Genomic DNA, 20,938 nt, shown 5'->3' on the forward strand with positions numbered 1-20,938 from the left:
GTGTGGTGCCGGCGTAGAGGGCGTTGCCGTAGTCCAGTCTGCTGCTGATGAGTGCATGGGTGACTGTCTTTCTGGTTTCTGGGGGGATCCACTTGAAGGATTTTTTTAGGGTGCGGAGTGTGTCGAAGCAGGAGGAGGTTAGAGCATTGATTTGCTGTGTCATGGAGAGGGAGGGGTCGAGGATGATGCCGAGGTTGCGTGCGTGGGTTGCGGGGGTGGGTGCGGGCCGAGGGCGGTGGGCCACCAGGGGTCGTCCCATGTGGTTTTGTTGGGGCCGAAGATGATGACTTCGGTTTTGTTTGAGTTGAGCTTGAGATGGATAGTGGTCACCCAGTTGGCGGTGTCTAGGAAAGCGGCGTGTAGGTTGTTTTTTGGCCGGTGGTGGGGTTGCAGGTGAGGGAGCGGATGAGTTGGGTGTCATCTGCATATGAGAGGATGGTGATTCTGTGTGCTCGGAGAATGTTGGCTAGGGGGATCATGTAGATGTTATTGATTGACTAACTAATCAATAAAGAAATGGCAGGGGAAAGTACAGCACAATGCCTATCTGGCTGCCTGGCAGATGTCCAAAACAGTAACACTAAAAGCCTTTACCATGGTAGAGTGATCCTAAAGGCTATCACTAGCGTTCATTCAGGCCAATGCATGACACGGTTTGATGCACAGGATGCACTGGCAAAACCAGTCGATTGGACAGCTAGTATTCCTTCGTCCAATGCAGAAACTAATGGTCGGCAGCAGTAACAACTGGTGTAGATTCTCCTCCTACTCAGAGGGATGTGGCAGAGAGAGGAACACTGGTGGCATGGTGGACTGCCACACAAGAAAGGGGGACTCTAGTGTCAGAAGGAAGGATGTATAAGTCCTAAGTAACAGATTGTCAGTAAAGAAGGCATATTAGACCTGTCAGCATTAGGGTGGTCTTCCTCCTTGTTGGCATTAGGACTCCATTCACTTTACTATCACTAATCAGTGCTAAAGCGCATGCACCCTCTCCTTTAAAAATGGTAAAATTGTTGTGCACTCAATTGGTGCATTTAATTTATTTGCAAGTTCCTAGTAAAGGGGTATTTCATGTAACCAGGGCTTGTAAATTAAATGCTACTAGTGGGTCTGCAGCACTGATTGTGCCACTCGTTTAAGTGGCCTTTAAACATACCTCCCATTGCAGCCTGTATGTGCAGTTTTAACCTGCCATTTCAACCTAGAAAAATTAACCTTTTGCCAGACCTTAACCTGCCTTTCTAATACATATAAGTCACCATTAGGGTAGGCCCTAAATAGCCCACAGGTCAGGATACAGTGTATTTAAAAAGTTGGGCATATTATTTTAACTTCTACATGTCGAGGTAGTGCCTACCTCTCTACTAGAATAATACTGGGTTAATGAAGGAGCAAGTAGAAATGTTGAGATTGGTGTCAAATGGTACAGATTTTAAGTCACAGTTCTGAAAATGCCACATTTAGAAAGTTGGCATTTTCTTGTCCCAACCATTTGGTGCCTGCAGACTGTATCCTGGCTTACATGATTAGGTGTAGCTGGCAGTTGGTCTTTCTGTATTGATCCCAGACAGTGAGACAAACAGGTAATATGTTTTGGCAGGTTGAGCCATCTCTGACTTGATGACAGTGGCGTAACAAAACTTGCAGTGGCCCCCTTGCAAAATACATGAAGGGGCCCCCCTTCGGGCTCACTCTGGAGCTCTCAGGACAGGGAATTGTGCTGAGGAGGCCCCCTGGAGCTCCGGACCCCCCGCACGGCAGGGGTGTGAGGGCCTTTGTTACACCACTGCTTGATGAGGGGGAGGAGCTGTTATCTACCACATTTTCACACCACAAAGCCTCTGCATGAGCACACTCACAAAGGGTTTGACACTGGTCTTTTGTGACCCCAGACAAGATGGGGCCCGGACAGGGATGCAGAAAACTCTAAACACCTCTGAGGGTGGAAAACCATAGCTACATCGGAACCACCACAGTGCAACACATCCCTGATGCAGGACCTTGCATCGCAGGCCGCAGTTTTCTCGGATCCTTCGCTGAGTGACATATCCTCGTTGCAGGTTTTTGCATTGCAATCCCCTTATCAATGGCATCTTTGTTGATGACACATGACTCCGCATCCTCAATGTGAGATCTCACAACCAGGATTTAAGACACTCTGCTCAGCTGGCCTAACTTGGTTCCTGTATCCAGCCCGCATTGAATCACTGTTGGTCTGAACTTGTAGTGAACTTGGACCAATGGCAAAAGTAAACTGATTTTGTAGAAGGGTAGCCAGTAGAAAAAATGACATCAACTATCCCCAACAACAGAGCAAAATCTCTCATCTGATGCCATGCATAGTGACCTAGATTATGGAGGTTCAGATGTAACACCATTTCTTGTTGCTGGGACAGAAGATCCTCCTGAAGAGATAACCAGAGTGACAGGAGATGCTGAGAGCCAGCAGTACTGAGTACAAGGCTCTCATAGCCCAATCTGGATTCACCAGAATCAGTTCTACCTGGTCTCATCTTACTTTCTTCCAGACCTGCAGGATTAGCAGCAGAGACACAAATGTGTACACGAGGCTGGAATACTAATGAAAGCTGAAGGTTTCCCCAGGAGACCCTAGAGGTAAATACTCTACGGCAGTGCTTCCCAAGTGTTTTAGAACCATAACCCACTTTTCAGCATGACAAACTTTTGCAACCCACTTAGTTTTAATGGACACAAAGCAGGCATTTTTTTATGTAATTAAAGCATAGTGTGGTAGTGCACTATCATTTCTCGACAGCACAATTTCCATTGAAAATCCCACTAAATTTGCATATACATACAGTTTTACTGATAAAACTATACTGCACACAGATGATAATGTGTGGAGATTGAGTTTCAGTTAATATTAATTATTCCTGCACCAAGTATATGTGTCTTGATTTGTTTTGAGCCCATTCAAATGTTTGTTCCATCACACTTCATAATTACAAATAAACATGCTTCATTTTTGCTTTCCAAAATGCTGAATGTATATCACCCATTCACAGATATTTTCCTTTTGTTGTGTGTTACACATCCTGACATCTGGCCTATGTCAATGAAGGGCAGCAAATGAGACGCTAAAAACAGAATTTAATGGCATCTGTTTTTATTGCTTGGACTTTCATGACCCATTGAAAATGAAACACTGACCTAGAGCACAAAAGGCAATTAATTAAGTGTATGCGGAGGTACTAACAAGACATACTGCATGCACATATGGAGGCAGTCCCCACTTGTAATCTGCAAGATGATATTTGCTGAGCTCATCTACCCTGATGGTGTTGAGTGCTTCCAGTTGTTTCACTGTCAGGAACAGCTTATAAAGGTACAGCCACAGCCTAAATGCCCCCAGAAAGAAGGCATGGAAGCCCAAACCATCCTGTGTGTTGCAGCACCCCATGGCAGTTGTATTGTCTGCCAGCACCGGGTACAATCTGGCTTTGATGGAATGAAGAACGGTCCTAAGTGTCAGACAAATGGTGCACAGCTAAACAAGAGTGATGTAATGACACTGCTCTATGGGAGACCAGAGACCTTGGATCTCCATATCCTACAGGTGACCACCCCAGCCTAAAATACACACATCTGTCACCATTGATACCTAAGGAGGTGGAGGGGAGGATGGCCTGCCACACGTCAGGGTTGCCACCTGACATCCATGCATGAAGGTCCTTGGCTACATTGAGGGAGATGTGAATTGTGTACATGAGACATCCACAATGTTGGGCCACTGTAGTTGAAGGTTGTAGTGAAGGGCTCAAATACTCCTAAAGCTTGTTATGAGATCTGGGCTGGATACCACTAATGCTGAAACTTTTTTTTTAAAATCAAGTCTCATTTCCTTTAAGGGAAACTGCTGACCTGAAAAAAATAAACAATAGATTGTTTTATTTTAAAGCAATCACAGGTGTTAAAGTGGAACTTCAATTGTTTGCAGTGGGCCTGCCTTAACGGCGCTAATTCACCAAAGCGCCACAGTAGCATCAACATTTTTAATGCTACTGGCCTAACGTGCGCCATGGTGTCAATGGGGGGGAGGGGTGCAAGAAAAAGTGGCACAATATCCATGATGCAGAACTTTTTTATAAATATGTCCCTAAGTATGGTGTATGAAGTATGATTACGAAAATTGGATCACCGGCAGTCCAGAGCCTTGTTTGAAGGGTGGAACAAGGCTTAAAACAGGCTGCAGTTAGGGTCCCTGTAAAGCTTCCTTAAATATCAACAAGGGCCAAAGTGGAAGGCTGAGACTGCAAGATGTCTACCAGATTGAGCTTTATCCAGCAGTTCTTAACCTTTTGAATTCTGTGGCCCACCACTGAATTGGTATTGGAATCCAGAGACACCGGCCTCAGTAATTTCTACAACTTCAAGCTGAAAAAATACACAAAACTGCAGAAACACATATACATCAACAAATACACAAATTGAGATTTTTTTTAAAATTATAAACAAATATTAAAAACAATATTTTAATTTCATGAGAAGGATGGTGCTTTTTAAATGTGTTTTTATTTCTAAAATATTATGCGATGAGCAATGCTCTAGCATATTGCTTTCTCCTTATTTGGTTCAACTGTATACTCATATTGTCTGTGCATAGTAGGTCTTCAAATGATGCCACAAAGTGTCCACACTACTGTTTGCTGTACTCGCTGTGCTCCCACAAATCATGCTAAGGATATCAATATTACTTTTAGCTTCCAATTTCAAATCCCTTCAGATTTACAGAGCTTATTAAAATTTTCAGTCTTACAAATGCTTTCTTATGTCTATATAGTCTAATAATTGGCTAATTTTGTTTAATTTTCTAAACACTTGTGGACCCCCTGAGCAAGCATTCCAAGCCCCCAGGTGCCCCTAAACTACAGGGTAAGAATACATGCTATATAGCAAGTCTACCACCTATATATCTCTGTGTACTGCCACCACAAAAGAAGTTGTCTGTGTGGGGCCCTAAGGACAAATTCAGGTCTGTCTAAGGTGAGGAATCAAAGTCACTGGCATCTTGTAGGGCAAGATATAAGACAGCATATGTGTACTGAGGCAGGAGCAAATGGTCTGCTCTCCATCCTCATCTTTATTATGGGGAACATTCAAAATACCCTGAACAGTATCAGAGTCAGACCAAAAAACGCTATTAGAGAGTCAAGGAGACAAGGGGAGAGTTTTTCTCATACTGAGTTTTAGACTTGGCATCCTTGGCGTGGTCTCCCCTAACTTTTTGCATCTGCTTCCCAGGTTGTTGATGTGTGCTGGACGCTGTTTTTTCTGTTTTTGATACTCTGGGCACTTCACTACTGCTAACTAGTGCTAAGGTGCAAGTGCTCCTATGTAAAATGTATGAGTAGTTGGCTTCTCCATGATTGGCATATTTGATTTACTAGTAAGTCTCTAATAAAGTGCACTAGAGGTGGCCATGGCCTGTAAATACGCTCCCACTTGCGGCTTTATTTTTTATGCTTACCAGGTACTTTGTGCAAAATCACTGTTTCTATTGTTCTCTATGGAATAAGACTCTTAGGGGCATATTTATACTCTGTTTGCGCCGGAATTGCGTGTTTTTTGTTGACGCAATTCCGACGCAAAACTAACTCCATATTTATACTTTGGCGTTAGACGCGTCTAGCGCCAAAGTCCATGGAGTTTGCGTCATTTTTTAGCGTGGACACCTACTTTGCGTTAATGATATGCAAGGTAGGTGTTCCCGTCTAAAAAATGGACTCCGAGGCATGTGCGCCGTATTTACACTCCCGGGCAAAAATCACGCCCGGGAGTGGGCGGGTAAAAAAAAATGACGTCCAGCCGCTTTTGCGTCGTTTTTTAGAGCCTGGTCAGGGCAGGCTTTAAGGGACCTGTGGGCTCGGAAGGAGCCCAGAGGTGCCCTCCCATGCCCCCAGGGACCCCCCCTGCCACCCTTGCCCACCCCAGGAGGACGCCCATGGATGGAGGGACCCATCCCAGGGAACATAAGGTAAGTTCAGGTAAGTTTTTTTTTTTTTTTTGTGGCATGGGGGGCCTGATTTGTGCCCCCCTACATGCCACTATGCCCAATGACCATGCCCAGGGGACAGAAGTCCCCTGGGCATGGCCATTGGGCAAGGGGGCATGACTCCTGTCTTTGCTAAGACAGGAGTCATTTCAATGGGGGTTGGGAGTCGAAAAAAATGGCGCAAATCGGGTTGAGGCGATAATTTTGCCTCAGCCTGACTTGCCCCATTTTTTGGCGCCCTAGCTCCATATTCCCCTACGCCGGCGCTGCCTGGTGTACGTCATTTTTTTTTACGCACACCAGGCAGTGCCGCCGGCTAACGCCGGCTAACGTCATTGAATTAATACGCCGCCCGCATGGTGCTTCAGAATGGCGTTAGCCGGCGTTAACTTTTTTGACGCACAACTGCGTTGGCGCAGTTGTGCGTCTAAAAGTATAAATATGGCCCTTATTCTTTTGAAAATTTGTATCTAGACTTGTGTATGTTGGATTTTTGTCATTCTGGTCTTGTTTGATTTACATAAATATTATCTATTTTTCTAAACTGGTGTAGTGTTTTCACTGTATTACTGTGTGTGTTTGTACAAATACTTTACACATTGCTTCCGAGTTAAGCCTGCCTGCTCATGCCAAGCTACCAAGGGGAGGAGAGGGGGTTAGAGTGACTAGAGTGAGGGTCCTTGCTTGGACGGGAGTAACCTGACTGCCAATCAAAGACCCTATTTCTAACATTGGTCATCACCGGTGAGGATTGGACTTGTATTTGTACTTGACATACAGTGATTAAGCATACACTTCTTTTTTCAGTGCAGACCATTACATGACCACATACTACTTGTTTTTGTTTTTTCTCTTTTTGGACTTTTTTCCTGCTTCCATATTTTTTGTGATATTTTTTGTTGATTCTTGAACTTCTCATTGGGAACTCTTTTTCTGCCTTGGAACTTTGCACTTTTGATTTGCCATCATGTCTCAATCTGGAGATGCACCAGCTGGAGCTGTTTTTGAATTAGGGAAATTGGAAAGTTACACAGTTGCTCAAGTGAAACAGTTCTGTAAGGATCTTGCCTGTCCCATTAAGAGCTCCACAAGGAAGGAGGAGCTGCAAAAGGCACTGAGGGCCTGGGTGACAGCCAAGGAGGCTGGGGGCACACAGAGGAGGAGGATGAGGATTAGGAAATGCAGAGTATACACAATGGAGTAGTGGGTGGACCTGTTATGCCTGGGGGTAGGGTTTCCAGGGCAGGTAGCAGTGTGTAATCCGGGGGTCTGACTCCTGAGAAATTACAGGACAGACCGGCAGAGAGAAGTCACCAGATGGTGTTAGAGAGCCTCAAAATGGAGATGGAAGGGAGGAGGCTGGCCATTGAAGAGAAAAGGTTACTGCTGGCTCAAGAGCTCAGCTTGAGGGAGCTGGATCAGAGGAGCCTGTTCAGTACGGATGATGGCAGCAATACCTCAGTGTAGTCTGAGAGAAGAGTACACATTCCTAAAGACTTAGTGAAGGACTATAAGAGGGAGGATGACATATACTTGTGGTTCAAGGGGTATAAGTCTGCTCTCCATATGAATCTGGTCCCTGAGGCACATTGGGGGGTGGGTCTGTAGAAGAACTTTGAGGTAGAGGGGAGGGACACTCTGACATCCTTAGGGGATCCTCAGGGACTCACCTACACAGTAATGAAGGTTGCCCTACTCACAAGATATGGTCCGACCCCTGAGCAGTATAAGGACATGTTTAGGTCCTACAAAAAGAAAGAGCCCCAAACTTGGTTGGAGTGTGTAGATTTCTTTTGCTGGTCACCGGATGGTTGGGTGAAGGACAGTAAGGTAACAACGTATGAGGGGCTTTACAATTTAATTGCTTGGGAGCACTTGTACAGTCTTTGTTTTCCAGAGCTGCACCATCACCTGATTGACAGCAAGCTGACTGACTCCAGGAAGCGGACCCCTGGGAGAGCACCAGGGTCCACAAGAGGTAGGGGGAAGGCCATGCCAAGGGTGGGCAGCGTCCCTCTCAGAAGAAAGGGGGGGGGAAGAGTAAACAGGGGGAGATCTCTAAAGAGCCCCAACCTAGTTCCCAGGGTACGGATTGCCAACCCCCCCAGTGAGAAGAAACCATGATTCTCCAAAGGGAAACATGCGGAGGGGGGTCACCACAAGTGCTTCAGCTGTGACCAGGTGGGTCATGTGAGGGGGGACCCCAAATGTCCCAAGGGTACACTGGCACTCTCTGGTGCTCAGTCACAGGGTTTGGTCAGTGTAGCACTTGTGTAGGAGTTGGTTCCAGGTGGGTGTGAGCCATCTGAGATGACCCTTGCCTCATTAGGGGACAGTGAGATGGTCCAGCGAACCCTAGTGCCTGAGAACACCAAGAAGTACGGGCAGTGGGTGACCATCAATGGACAGAGAGTGAAGGCTCTGAGATACACAGGGGCCAATGTGACTAAAGTGAGGAGTCACCTGGTGTCTGAAGAGCAGATAGATCCCTGTGTAATTTACCAAGGAGTTGCAGTAGACAACTCAGGGCAACTGTGCAGAGTAGCGCAGGTTCCCATTGAATGGGGGGGGGGGAGGTTCCCAGGTTCCTTGGAAGTAGCTATGAGTCCAACCATGCCTGTAGATTGTTTGCTCGGCAATGACCTGGAGGATTCCCCTTGGAATGAAGTGGAACATAGGTCACACTTGGAGATGTTGGGTCTGCCTGGGTGGGTATGCGTATCTACACAGGTAAATGGCAGCCCGCCAAGGTGGTCAGAAGCCCCTGGAGCCTGAAACAGTGGCCCAGGGGTCCGCCAGTAGGAGGAAAGGCAGGGAGCATGGCAAACCAACCCCAGAAGTTCTCACAGTCCAGGAGGAGGCTGAACCTGAGGGTGATGCCCCGGAGCCTAAAGGGGAACAGGTGGCTGAGCTGAGAGACCTCAGCTGTCACAGTGGCAGCAGGCAGGGGGACCCACCAAGGATGCATTCTGTGAGGCACAGAGAGTATGCCCTACTCTGGAGGGTTTGCGGCAGCAGGCTGCAGACCAGGAGGGGGGCAATGAGCCAGGATCACACTTGATCTATTGGGAGGACGGCCTCCTATATAGTGAGCCTAAGGTTGCTGAGCCTGGGTCCGCCTGTGTGCTTGTGGTACCCCAGTGCATCAGAGCCTTCCTACTGGGTCTGGCTCATGATGTGCCTTTAGCTGGACTTTTGGGGTGGGACAAGACCTTTGAATGGCTTGTCACCCACTTTCAGTGGCCCCTAATGCACAGGTGCTCAGATGCACACTGTAGGTCTTGCACAGCTTATTAGGCAAGTGGCAAGAGTGGGTGGAAAAGTGAGGCTCCCCTCCATTTTCCTATGGTTAGTACCCCCTTTTAAAGTGTTGGCATTGACATTGTGGGGCCTCTGGGTCCCAAGACAGCCATGGGCAACAGGTGTGTGCTGGTCTTGGTGGACCATGCTACCTGGCACCAAGAAGCCATTCCTCTGAGGCCAATCACCTCCCCTGTGGTGGGATGTGCTTTGATGATGTTTTTTACCCTCATGAGGTTCCCCAAGGAGGTGGTATCTGATAGGGGTACCAACTTCATATCTACTTATATTTAGTCTCTGTGGCAGAAGTTTGGGGTAAAGTATAAGTTCACCACTCCTTACCACCCCCAAAGCAATTGTCTGGTTGAAAGGTTCAACCGCACCTTGAAATGCATGATCATGGGCCTGTCAGAGCCCTTGAGGCGTAAGTGGGATGTCCTCTTGCCATGCCTTCTGTTCGCCTACAGGGAGGTGCCTCAAAAAGGGCTTGGTTTTAGTCCTTTTCGGGTAATGTATGGCCATCCTGTCAGGAGACCTTTAAGTGTGGTTAGGGAAGGCTTGGAGAAAGTCTCCATTAAACCCCCACAGGATGTATTCAGTTACATGCTGTCTTTTAGAAACCAGACAGCTTGCTTCAAGAAGCTCACTCAAGAGAACCTGGAAGTAAGCCAGGAAGATATGAAGCACTGGTACAACCAGAATGCCACTCTATTTGAGATTCAGCCTGGCCAGAAAGGGTGGGTGATGGCGCCAGTGGAGCCTAGGGTGCTCCAGGACAAGTGGACTGGGACATTTGAGGTGGTGGAGCGCAAGAGCAAAGTCACCTACCTGGTGAACTTGCGAACTCCCAGGAACCCCTTGAGGATCCTGCATGTGAACCGCCTCAAGACGCACTTTGAGCAAACTGAATTGCTATGCTCCTAGCAACAGATGATGGGGTGCAGGAAGAGAGTGAGCCTCTTCCTGACATTCTGTCTGCTGGAAGGGAAGGACGGGTCTGTGGAGGGGTGAAGCTCTCCCCCTCTCTGACCCCAGAACAACAGAGGGACTGTCACCAAGTATTGGGTCAGTTTACCTCCCTGTTCTCCTTGTTCCCAAGGGTCACACACTTCTGTACACATGATATGCAAACTGGCGATAGTCCACTTGTTAAACAAAAGGTTTACAGGGTGATTGACAAGGTCAGGACTAGCATCAAAGATGAGGTATCGAAGATGTTAACCCTAGGGGTAATTGAGTTTTCCAGTAGTCCTTGGATCAGCTCAGTGGTCTTGGTTCCAAAGGCTGCTGTTCCTAGTGCCACACCAGAACTCTGGGTCTGTGTGGATTACCGGGGTTTCAGTGCGGTCACTAAGACTGATGCACACCCCATCCCCCGAGCTGATGAGCTAGTTGATCGGTTGGCCAAATTCCTTAGCACCTTTCACTTGACGTCTGGTTATTGGCAGATTGCGCTAACTGGGGAGGCCAAGGAGAGGTCAGCATTTTCTACCCCAGATGGGCACTACCAGTTTAAAGTAATTCCCTTTGGGTTGAAAAATGCCCCTGCCACCTTTCAGTTCTAACTAAGTAAGACTCTGATTCTTTTGAAAATTCATATCTTGACTTGTGTATGTTGAATTTTTGTCGTTTTGTTTGATTTAGATAAATATTAACTATTTTTCTAAACTGGTGTGGTGTCCATTTTGCAGTATTTTCACTGTATTACTGCATGTGTTGGTACAAATACTTTACCCATTGCTTCTGAGTTAAGTCTGGCTGCTCGTGCCAAGCTACCAAGGGGGTGGGTGGGGGGGGGGGGGGTGTTCAACCAGGTGTGTTTCTCCTTTGCCCTGACTAGAGTGAGGGCCCTTGCTTGGACAGGGGGTAACCTGACTGCCAGCCAAAGACCTCATGTCTAACACTGAGGCGCAGCTCTATTGATTGTATAACATGATCTGTGGTATGCCCTAGCTGATGCTGGTGCAAGATCTGTGACCAGAGGAAAGGAATCTATTTTAAAGCCAGAGGTTGCACAGATAGAGAAACAACCAGCGAAAACTGTGGCAAAGGAGTGGAGGTGCAGCCTGGTGCTAATATGTGGACAGGGTTGAGGTGAGACAAGATCAGCTGACATTGGACACACCAGCGGAAGCCAGACAAAAGGTCCCAAAAGATATGTGGGGCCCCCAGAAGGATCCAGAGCCATCTTGAACAGCTGCAGCAATGTCTTCTTGAAGGCCACATCTGCTGCACAGCTGATTATGGTCAGGGGAATTAGGGGTGCATTAGCTCGAAGACCAGAATCAGATCTGACCGAGTCATCAAAGTTTAAGGCAGGCCTTTAGAATACACACTGTGGGGCCTGTCCTTAGAAAGTGATCGTTGAGATGGCAAAATGGCCCATTTCATATGTTAGCTTATCTTACATGAGAAAGCTTCCTGCTCGATAATGCCCTTGAGGTGCATCAGAGACCATTTGTCACAAGGCAGTGTCCTGTTCAGTGTCAAAGACAGACATCTTGTGGGTCCGCAACATACATCTGCTTCTCACACCCGTGGCATGGATCGAACCCAGTTGATTTGAAGGATAACATCCCTGTGCAGTACAACCTTATCTTCAAATGTTGGCACAATCAAAATGGATGTCCTAATCCCCGTTGTGATTCTGCTTGATATGTTACAACACGTCCCCCCCTTCCTTGACGAACCGAGTGCCCCAGTGCTTAAGGCTGGGCACAAGGGCAATGTGTCAAGGCCAACATATCCTCAGGGCGCCAAATGACTAGAGAGTTTATAACTCAACTGTGATCAGGAAGTTAGAGACAGGTATACATACATTATTTGCAGTAATTTTTTTTTTTTTAATGATTTTATTGTTCAGTTACTAAAAACCATTACAATAATAAATAAACATTACAACTAAAATACCAAACATAACAAACAGTTAAATAATATGTCAAAATCAGAAAGGATCTCGATATATACTGTGATTACCTCATGATCTAAAAACATTCTGCTTGTATCAGTTGTTTTTTAAACGTCTTTTAGCAAAATCTGACTCTACAGAAGAATCAAGTGTGCAATGTTCACCTTAAATGAGCATGATGAACATTAATCCTAGATTGAAGCGAGTGATGTAAATGATGCATTAATATTCACCATAGGCTAGCAAAATGAAGCTTTGCTGCCTTATGTAGAATAAAGTGCATTCATTCATAAATTGCAATGAAAATGAGCATTCACTATAGATTCACATCATACCTGTTCCCTAACTGGAGCAAGTGGAGGGCTTGTGCAAGTAAAGGGCACTAATATTTGCCATAAGTTAACTAGTCTTTCGCAGGGACAAATAAGGTGCCATGTTCAAGAGCAAAGTACATTAATTTGTAAATTACAATGAAAAAATATTAGCCACTATAAATTCACATAATAAAACCTGATCATTGCCCAGAGAAAGTAACGTCCATATGCAAAAGTAAAGTGCAATAATATTCATGATTAACATGATGATAACTGATCCTTCGATGGTATAGGTAAAGTGTTATTGGCAGAACGAGGTATATTAATTCAAACATTACAAAAGATAAATATACATATGCTGATATATGTGAAATATTAAGCATAATAATAGATAGCCTCTTTTCTAATCACTTGCGAGACAGAGAAAATAACCAACTTAAATATATGGTCTAAAGGGCAGGATGGTGCATGATTAGCTAAGTTCCCTTTCTGAAGTCCAATAATTCCTTTGTCCAAAAATTTTAATAAACATTGCAGTAGCCTGTTCAAAATACCCCGAACAGTATCAGAGTCAGAGCAAAAAAAGGGGCAGGAGGCTAGTTTTTCTCATACTGAGGTTGAGCTCTATTGCATGTATAGAATGATCTCTGGTGTGCCCTAGCTGATGCTGGTGCAAAATCTGTGACCAGAGTAGGAGAGGAATCTAGTAATGGCTCCTCAGAAGCCAAAGGTAAGACAGATAGAGAAACAACCAGCGAAAAACTGTGCAAAGGAGTCGAGGTACACCCTGGTGCTGATAGGTGGAAAGGGATGAGGCGAGACAGGATCAGTTTGCATTGTGCACACTAGCGGGAGCCAGACAAAAGGCCCCAATAGAAACATTACAAAAGATAAATATACATATGCTGACCATATGTTGGAGGGTGTGACATATTAAGCATAATAATAGCTAGCCTCTGTTCTAATCACTTGCTATGCAGAGATAATAACTAACTTAAATCTATGGTCTTAAGGGCAGGATGGTGTATGAATAGCTAAGTTTGCTTTCTGAAGTCCAATAATTCCTATGTCCAAACATTTTTTAATAAATAAGGCAGTAGTTTTAAGTCAGTGCCTTGCAGATATGCTGCCAAGGCTGCCTCGAAAGTCCTTCTCCAGCCCAGTTAAATCATGGGAGTAAAAAACTTTCATTGAGGAATCATTCAAAGTGAACATATGCAAGTTTTATGTAATATTGATGCGGACTTGTAACCACATTGTCTGCAGCAACGAGAACAAGTCCCCAGGATTAAATTCATTTGACATAAAATGCCCAAGGTCAGGCTCCATTTTATGTAGGCCCCGACTCCATCTTAGTTCTTTCGCCAGTCCTTATCTTTCCAGAAACCATGATAACATCACGTTCTTTGATTAATAACATAGATCCAATATTTAATTTGACATTTGTGTGGGGCAAATGTCTACTCCTAAACCATGTCAAGGTCAAATAAGGACACATATATAGACATATTATTAAAATATTGTAGTCTGAATTGGCGTACTTTTGCCTTATATGTTCATATGAAAACGTCTGGGGCACATACCGTGATGCACAAAATCTAAGTCAAACATTCCTTAACTTATCTCAGAAATTCCAATTTCTGATAAGATTTAGTATATAAGGACTGCCTCATGACCACTTGGCAGGGGAGGCCCTTTGTCCAAATTATCACCCGAGATTCTGGCAGGGACGGTCTAGCCTGCTGCCAGCGCACTTCACCCCTCGCAGATGATAATTCTCACCTGAAGACTGAAGCTGATAAAGCCTAGTCCCAGAGGAAGACTGACTGACTGCTACTGCAGTGGGTGTTTGCACTTCGCAGGTAACACTGTCTTTACACCTCCATTGAGAAAGACAGAATTTGCTATCAACAAGTTATGCAGTGTGTCTCTTCTCCCTAAGAAACACTTGACTGAAAGTTGCTCTGCCTTCACGCTCTCAAATTATAGTGCATAGAAGTAGGCATTAGTGTGTTAGAATCTAGATAACATTTCAAATGATATATTAACAGTGATGGAAATCTGAATTTTGTTCTCATTATTTTTAACGTGTCTTCTTGCTGTTTTTATAATATTCTGTGTAATTTTTTAAGATGTGGTAAGTTAGTTCCTGTAGTAATGAATACTTTTAACTTAATTGTTTATTCTTCTTAGCACAGTGTGTGTGATACTCTGAATAATGAAATAAGGTTGCTGCTGTTTCCATGGTACCCCGTTTCCCTTTTTGGGATTGTTAGTAACACAAAAGCAATCATTCTAGGTCAATTACACCTTGAATAGTGTTTTGCAGGACTACATTAACTTGTCTTTCACATTCATTGCTGGTGCACTGAACCAAGTTCACTTGTGGGTGGGAAAGCACATGTTGCAGAGTTATGCCAAAGTCATAAATTACGCAACAGTTGGCACCCAACGTGGGCCTTATATTTTAAGGCAATGCCTTGAGTAGTTTACACTTGTCACACACATGTGAACCATTATAAGGTTATTAGAGATGTCATAGTAATAGAGGTTGTGTCCTGTTGGGAATAAGTGAGCAGCTATTTCTGTGGGTTTGTCAAGCTTGACTCATTAAAAGTTAATTAGTATTTTGTGGGTTTTCTAATTGTTTGATTCAAATTACAAAGTAAATCCATTCAGCACCTATCGTGAAATGGGCCAACTAGAAGGAAGAAGTTACTCAATACCTCATAGCACGAAGTATCTCTGATGGTGGGGGGGTAGTACTTTCATAATAGCTATTCATCCAGCATATGCCTTTGAGGCATTTTACTCCTGGGTGGAGTTTGAGCCTACTGATGTTGCCTCAGGGCAGTTTCATCAATATACAGTGGTAGATTCACCTGTGCATTATAGGGCTTACCAAGATCTGTAAATCCCTTTAACTTATCAAGAACACCAAAACTGGTTTGGGCAATTGCTACACACATAATGACCTGTTTATTTGGGGCCTCTGAGCAATGACAGGACTACGTGGCCATTCTTGGCTGGTTACACTCCTATTCCTCACCCTGAAATTCTATTCCATATGCAGGTTGTAGGGTTGCTAAATTACACAATTGCCTTGTACAGTAGACTTGTGCAGTTTGTGCAAAGTACTTTGAGCTCCAGACCTGCTGTTGCAGCACAAAGTGCTGCTCCTGCAAAAATACAAATCATTAGTCCACAGACTATTAATACTATTATGGGAAAAGCACCTGCGAAGCATGCTGAAATGGCTTTCTGGATTGGTCACAAGATCAACCAGTTAGAAGCAGTGTATGCGTACACCACCTCCAAGACAAACGCAAAATACTGACTATGGCCCTCATTATGACATTGGTGATAAATCCCACATACCGCCATGCTGACGGCCGCCAACATATCGCCGCGGTGGCAAATATCAGTTCGGCATATAATGACACACACACACCAAACCGACAGAATACAGCCACTTACACAAATCCGTCAGCCCAAAGATCAGTGGTAAACTGTTGGTACCAACACCCATACCGTTATGCCAACAAAACAATGTCCACCACATCATGATCCATGAATCACCACGGTGGACATTCAATGGCAGTAAACCATTGGTAGTACACACCGCCACGCTCAGAATGGACACCCAAACACTAAACTACACAATATTGGCGGCGCTGGTCTTCTCTGTGTCTCTGTAGGTGTCTTTTGTCTTCTGTTTCCGCCAGGCTTTTGATGGCGTTGGTTCCGCCCCTGAAATTGTGGTGGTGTACTGTGTCGTGATATGGTGGGCGGTACTTTGTCTCCCTCCTGGCTGTTGATGCTGACCACCGGCATGTGTGGTATTAACGCCCTGGCGGATGGTGTGATACATTGGCTGTCTGTGGGAGTTCTCAGCACCATGGTCATAATTTGGCGGTAATTACTGCCGGCTTGTTGGCGGTGTTTCCGCCACTTTATCACTCACCGACAATGGCATGATTAGGGCCTATGTGTCTTCCTCTTGGACGGTGACTTCCAGAAGAGAGGTGTAACTCTTGGGGGGCATCTTTGCATGCATTTATACCAGTGCACATGGTACACCGTCACTGCCAGTCATCCCTGATGTACTTAGACAAGTACAAAATGAGTGCAGAACTCCACCAGCTCTAGATTTAGGAATTAGGTTCATGGAAAACTTCTCTACAGTTTCCTCTATTATTCTGAGCAACATAAGAGTTATAGATACCTTTAGTACTTGAACTGTTAGGCCACATTTAAAACCAAAAAATGACACCAAGGGTTTTGTTAAGGAGAAATCTGCTTCAGAAGTAAAACAAATCCAAATGATAATGATATTAGATGGACTAGGTCATCCACCTCTCTGGAATTTTTTGAGGGGTGATTATAACTTGAGAGACCAGGAAAACATTAAAAAGCCTGAATGGTATTAATATTCTGATAGTTGCTCTTCACGTTCTTTTCAGAACAGTAAAGGTAAAAGAAGCGAAAGGAGAAGCTGTATGAATACAAAAGAAAAGCAGAGTAGAGGAGGAAAAGAGAAGAAGGACGCAAGACTGATGTCAGCATAAAGAGGGAAGAGAATGGATTGGCCCCTAAAAACCCCACTAGAAAAAAAAAGCTTCCAGACTTTCTGAAAAAGCTTGTTGATCAGTCCCCCTGAGAAACAGCACTTGGGTGAGAGTGCTTCTAAACAATGCCACAGAGGTCACAAGTACATCAGATGCTTCTGAGGTTTCTGGATGCAAATCCAACTGATGATTGCACACAGATCAAGATTCCAGGTCAACATTAAAATCCTCCTCATAGGGTTTACAACCTAAAGATAGACCCTGAAAGGGATATACCACATATTACCAAAGCAGTTTTCTGGATTATAATATCATCCTGGCAAAAGAAGACTGACCACCAACCTTCATTAGGGAAGCACCCCCTGGAGAGTAATTCATAAGAATATCCCTCTCTCCCATAGTACCTGACGATATCCGGGAAATAAAAGATAGTAATTGTGAGACAAGCTCCAGCCTCATATAGGAATCAAGTGGGGTGAGACTAATACTCTAGTCAACATGTTATTCCCCAATATAGTGAACCACAACGACAAGCACAGTACCTTTTAAAATCAGAAGCAAAACGTGGATTTAAAGCAATATTGGACCAACAGCAGTATCAAGGCATAATAGCGCTATCCGTTTCACCTCACCCGTGAACACACCCCTTTTTTCCCATCTCTAAACAAGACAGTTCCTTCATAATCTTACACTATAGAAATCTGAATTTTCACACCAGAACATGCTCAGTACAAAACACGCACAGCATGAGTTTCATAAAGAACCTAGTGCGGAAAAAATACAAAACAGCTCTGAATATTTCCAATTGGTTTTTCAGTCAAAATATAGCACCTGAAAGTGAGCATCTAACTGCTTTGACAGATGGCAGTTTTCATTCCAACATTTATCCCTGGGCTATAAGAATAGTCTTGTCTTGTTTTCAGTACCAATCATGGCGATCTCACAATCAGATACAGAGGTACTGCATACATTGATGATATCTACCTAATTGATGAAGACCTGAATCTGCATCTTACTAGGGTGGACAGAATAGTGACTATGTTATCACAACATGTTTACAAGATAAATAATGAAAAAATCAAAGACCTTCTACCTGAGGTGACCTTTCTTGGATGTTAATTATCTAATTAGGGCAAGGGTCTAGCTTCAGTTTTCCTCCGGAAATGTACTACCTTGCAGACTCCTGAGACACTAAAAAAGTTGCATTCCCTTTTGGGGTTTCTTAACTTTGGGTATACTTATTTGCCTCACTAGGCAGAGAGAGTGAAGCATCTGTATAACCTGTTTCCTCTAAACAGTGGTTGAACACACATATTGATATACTGTGTGCTCTTCAAGCAGACACTCTTGAGACTAAGGGTCTGATTACGATCTTGGCAGATAGAATGCTCGGTCACAAACATGATGGATATGCCGTTGCCAATATTAAGAGTTCCATAGTATATAATGGAATTGTAATTTGGTGGATGGTATTTTCGCCACATTTGTGACGGAGTAACCCTGTCTGCCAAGATCATAATCAGGCCTAAATATTGAGAAACTAAGGAAAAATAAAACCAAACTAGTTATCAGAGTCATACCTAATCACTATTGTTACACCTACGTGACCTACAATAAAGAATAGACTGTCCCCATTGCCTACAAGTATCACTTGTATTTCCTGGACGAAGGACGATTTGCTTCCATTGAAAAAATGCTGACGGCCGTACGAACAGCTATTCTAAAAGAGCCCCTGTTTGAGCAGGGAAAATATATTATTATTCTTTTTACCAAACCCACACTAGAGGCTCTCACAAAGGCAAGCTTTCGTAACGCTCATGCCCTACATCCAAGATGGGCACATGGGGCCTCTTCTTTAAGTGAAATGTATGTAAAGTCTCAGTATGATACACACATTTTCATACACACATTTTTTCCCAATATGAACAGTTCAGACTCCAGACACTTTACCTGTTGAATCTTACCAGAATATCTTTAATACAGATGGCTCATACCAACTTGCAGTAGGAACTAAATTCAGGTAGCCTGCAGCCTGTGTAGCAGTGCAGGGTACAATGAAAGATGGTGAGTTCATCCCACAATGCACCCACACCAAACCTTTAAGTCATTGTTCTGCACAACATGCAGAATTACATGCCTACTACTTCCATTGCAAAAGCTGACTCAATAGTTCCCACAGTCATTTTGTCCAACTCAGATTTCAGTGTACAAGATTAGAATGTCTATTTGCAATATGGGCTGTTGAATGGATCCATGGGTTCAAAGGGAAAGCCTTAGAAAAAATAAACAGCTTTTTGGAAAGGTAGCTATCTTATAAGATAAGCTTCCAATGGTCTATGTGATACACATCATGTCCATTAGCTGAGTGGTATTCATGAGGGGCGTGGCCAAGCCACCATGCATGGCGGACGCGAGCTGTTAGAGCTCTGCGCCGCACTCGGCTCATCCGATATTACTGGAGGGAATCGGGGGGACACATTGCTCCCCGACGGACCGGGTCGGAGCCAAGAGGACTCCGGGACCCGTGTGTGTTGTGAGCAGACTCCCGACGATCTGCGGCGGCGGACCTGCGCCGCGGCCGCGTGAACTGGGCCTGAGGACTGGGCCGCGAGGTGGTGAAGTCGCGGGAGGAGGAGCGCCCGGTGCGGCTGGAGCCGTACACCGGAGCCGGGGCACCCTGGATTTCCCCCCACTTGCCGGCGATCGTGCCCTAGGAATCGGGGGCACCCCGGCGGCAAAACAACAAGGTGGGTGCACAGCCCACATGGGCCTTGCGCTGGGACTGGCGGTGGGCCCGGGTGATTCTCGCGGGCCCTCTGGGGGGCTGGCGGGGCCCGGGCGACCGGACCTGAGTACTGGGCCGCGAGGCGATACGGCCGTAAAAAGAGGAGCGCCCGGTGCTGCTGGAGCCGCGCACCGGAGCTGGGGCGTCCCGAATTCTCTCCCCACTTGCCGGTAATCGTGCCCTGGGGGAGAGGGGTGGCCCCCCTCCCAGCGGCAGGACAACGAGGTTGGGTGCCCTCAGGGGGGCTGGTGGAGCCCCCGCTTCTGGCCACGGTGGTGGGGGGGGAATGCCCCCTCGATAACCAGGACTCCATGTCGAGGACCGACAGGGGAGCTGCGGAGGGGAGATGCTCTGGACCTCTGCTGGGCCTGCGGGGGTCGGCAGACCTATGCCTGCGTTGTCGCTGAATCCTGCCAGCCTGCTGGGAACTCACTGTAACCACAGAGAACCCCAAAGACAGAAGTAAGTGGCAGAGGACCGGAGGAGTGGAGCTGCTTGGCATGGCTGCTCATGTGTTGCAGGGAGGCGACCCACTTCCCCTGGACAATTGGGTACGGCCCTCCGACCATCTTGGGTATCTAAGCAAGCGAGGGCGGCACAAGGATTACAGAGCCAGCTGGTGGTCAGAAACACATGGAACACTGCGTGGGAGACAGCACTAGGTGTAATCCTCTACTGGACTGACCATAGGGGGAGATCCACACCACGGAACTAGGGGTGACCACTGGTGGTGTTGCCCGGTGCCGAGCTGCGTGGATCTGGCGACGAGCTTCCCGCCTGCCCCCCACTGCTCCAACAGAGACCGAACTATAGCGCGGAACACACGCAGTGGCTAATAAGGCGGTGAGCAACGATCTGGGACTGGACAGAAGCCCCCCAAGACCTGGAACATGGCCGGAACAGGGCACTTGGGCTCTGGTGCTGGAACCGGGAAAACACAGGACTCGATAATCCAAGACAGCCAAAAACTAGATGCAGTGCTTGCTGCAGTAGAATGCATTGGAGACTCACTGGAGTGTGCCCGCACGTCGTTGGATGCCAAGATAG

The sequence above is a fragment of the Pleurodeles waltl genome, chromosome 4_1, assembly GCF_031143425.1.
Source record: "Pleurodeles waltl isolate 20211129_DDA chromosome 4_1, aPleWal1.hap1.20221129, whole genome shotgun sequence".
NCBI classification, from domain to species: Eukaryota; Metazoa; Chordata; class Amphibia; order Caudata; family Salamandridae; genus Pleurodeles; species Pleurodeles waltl.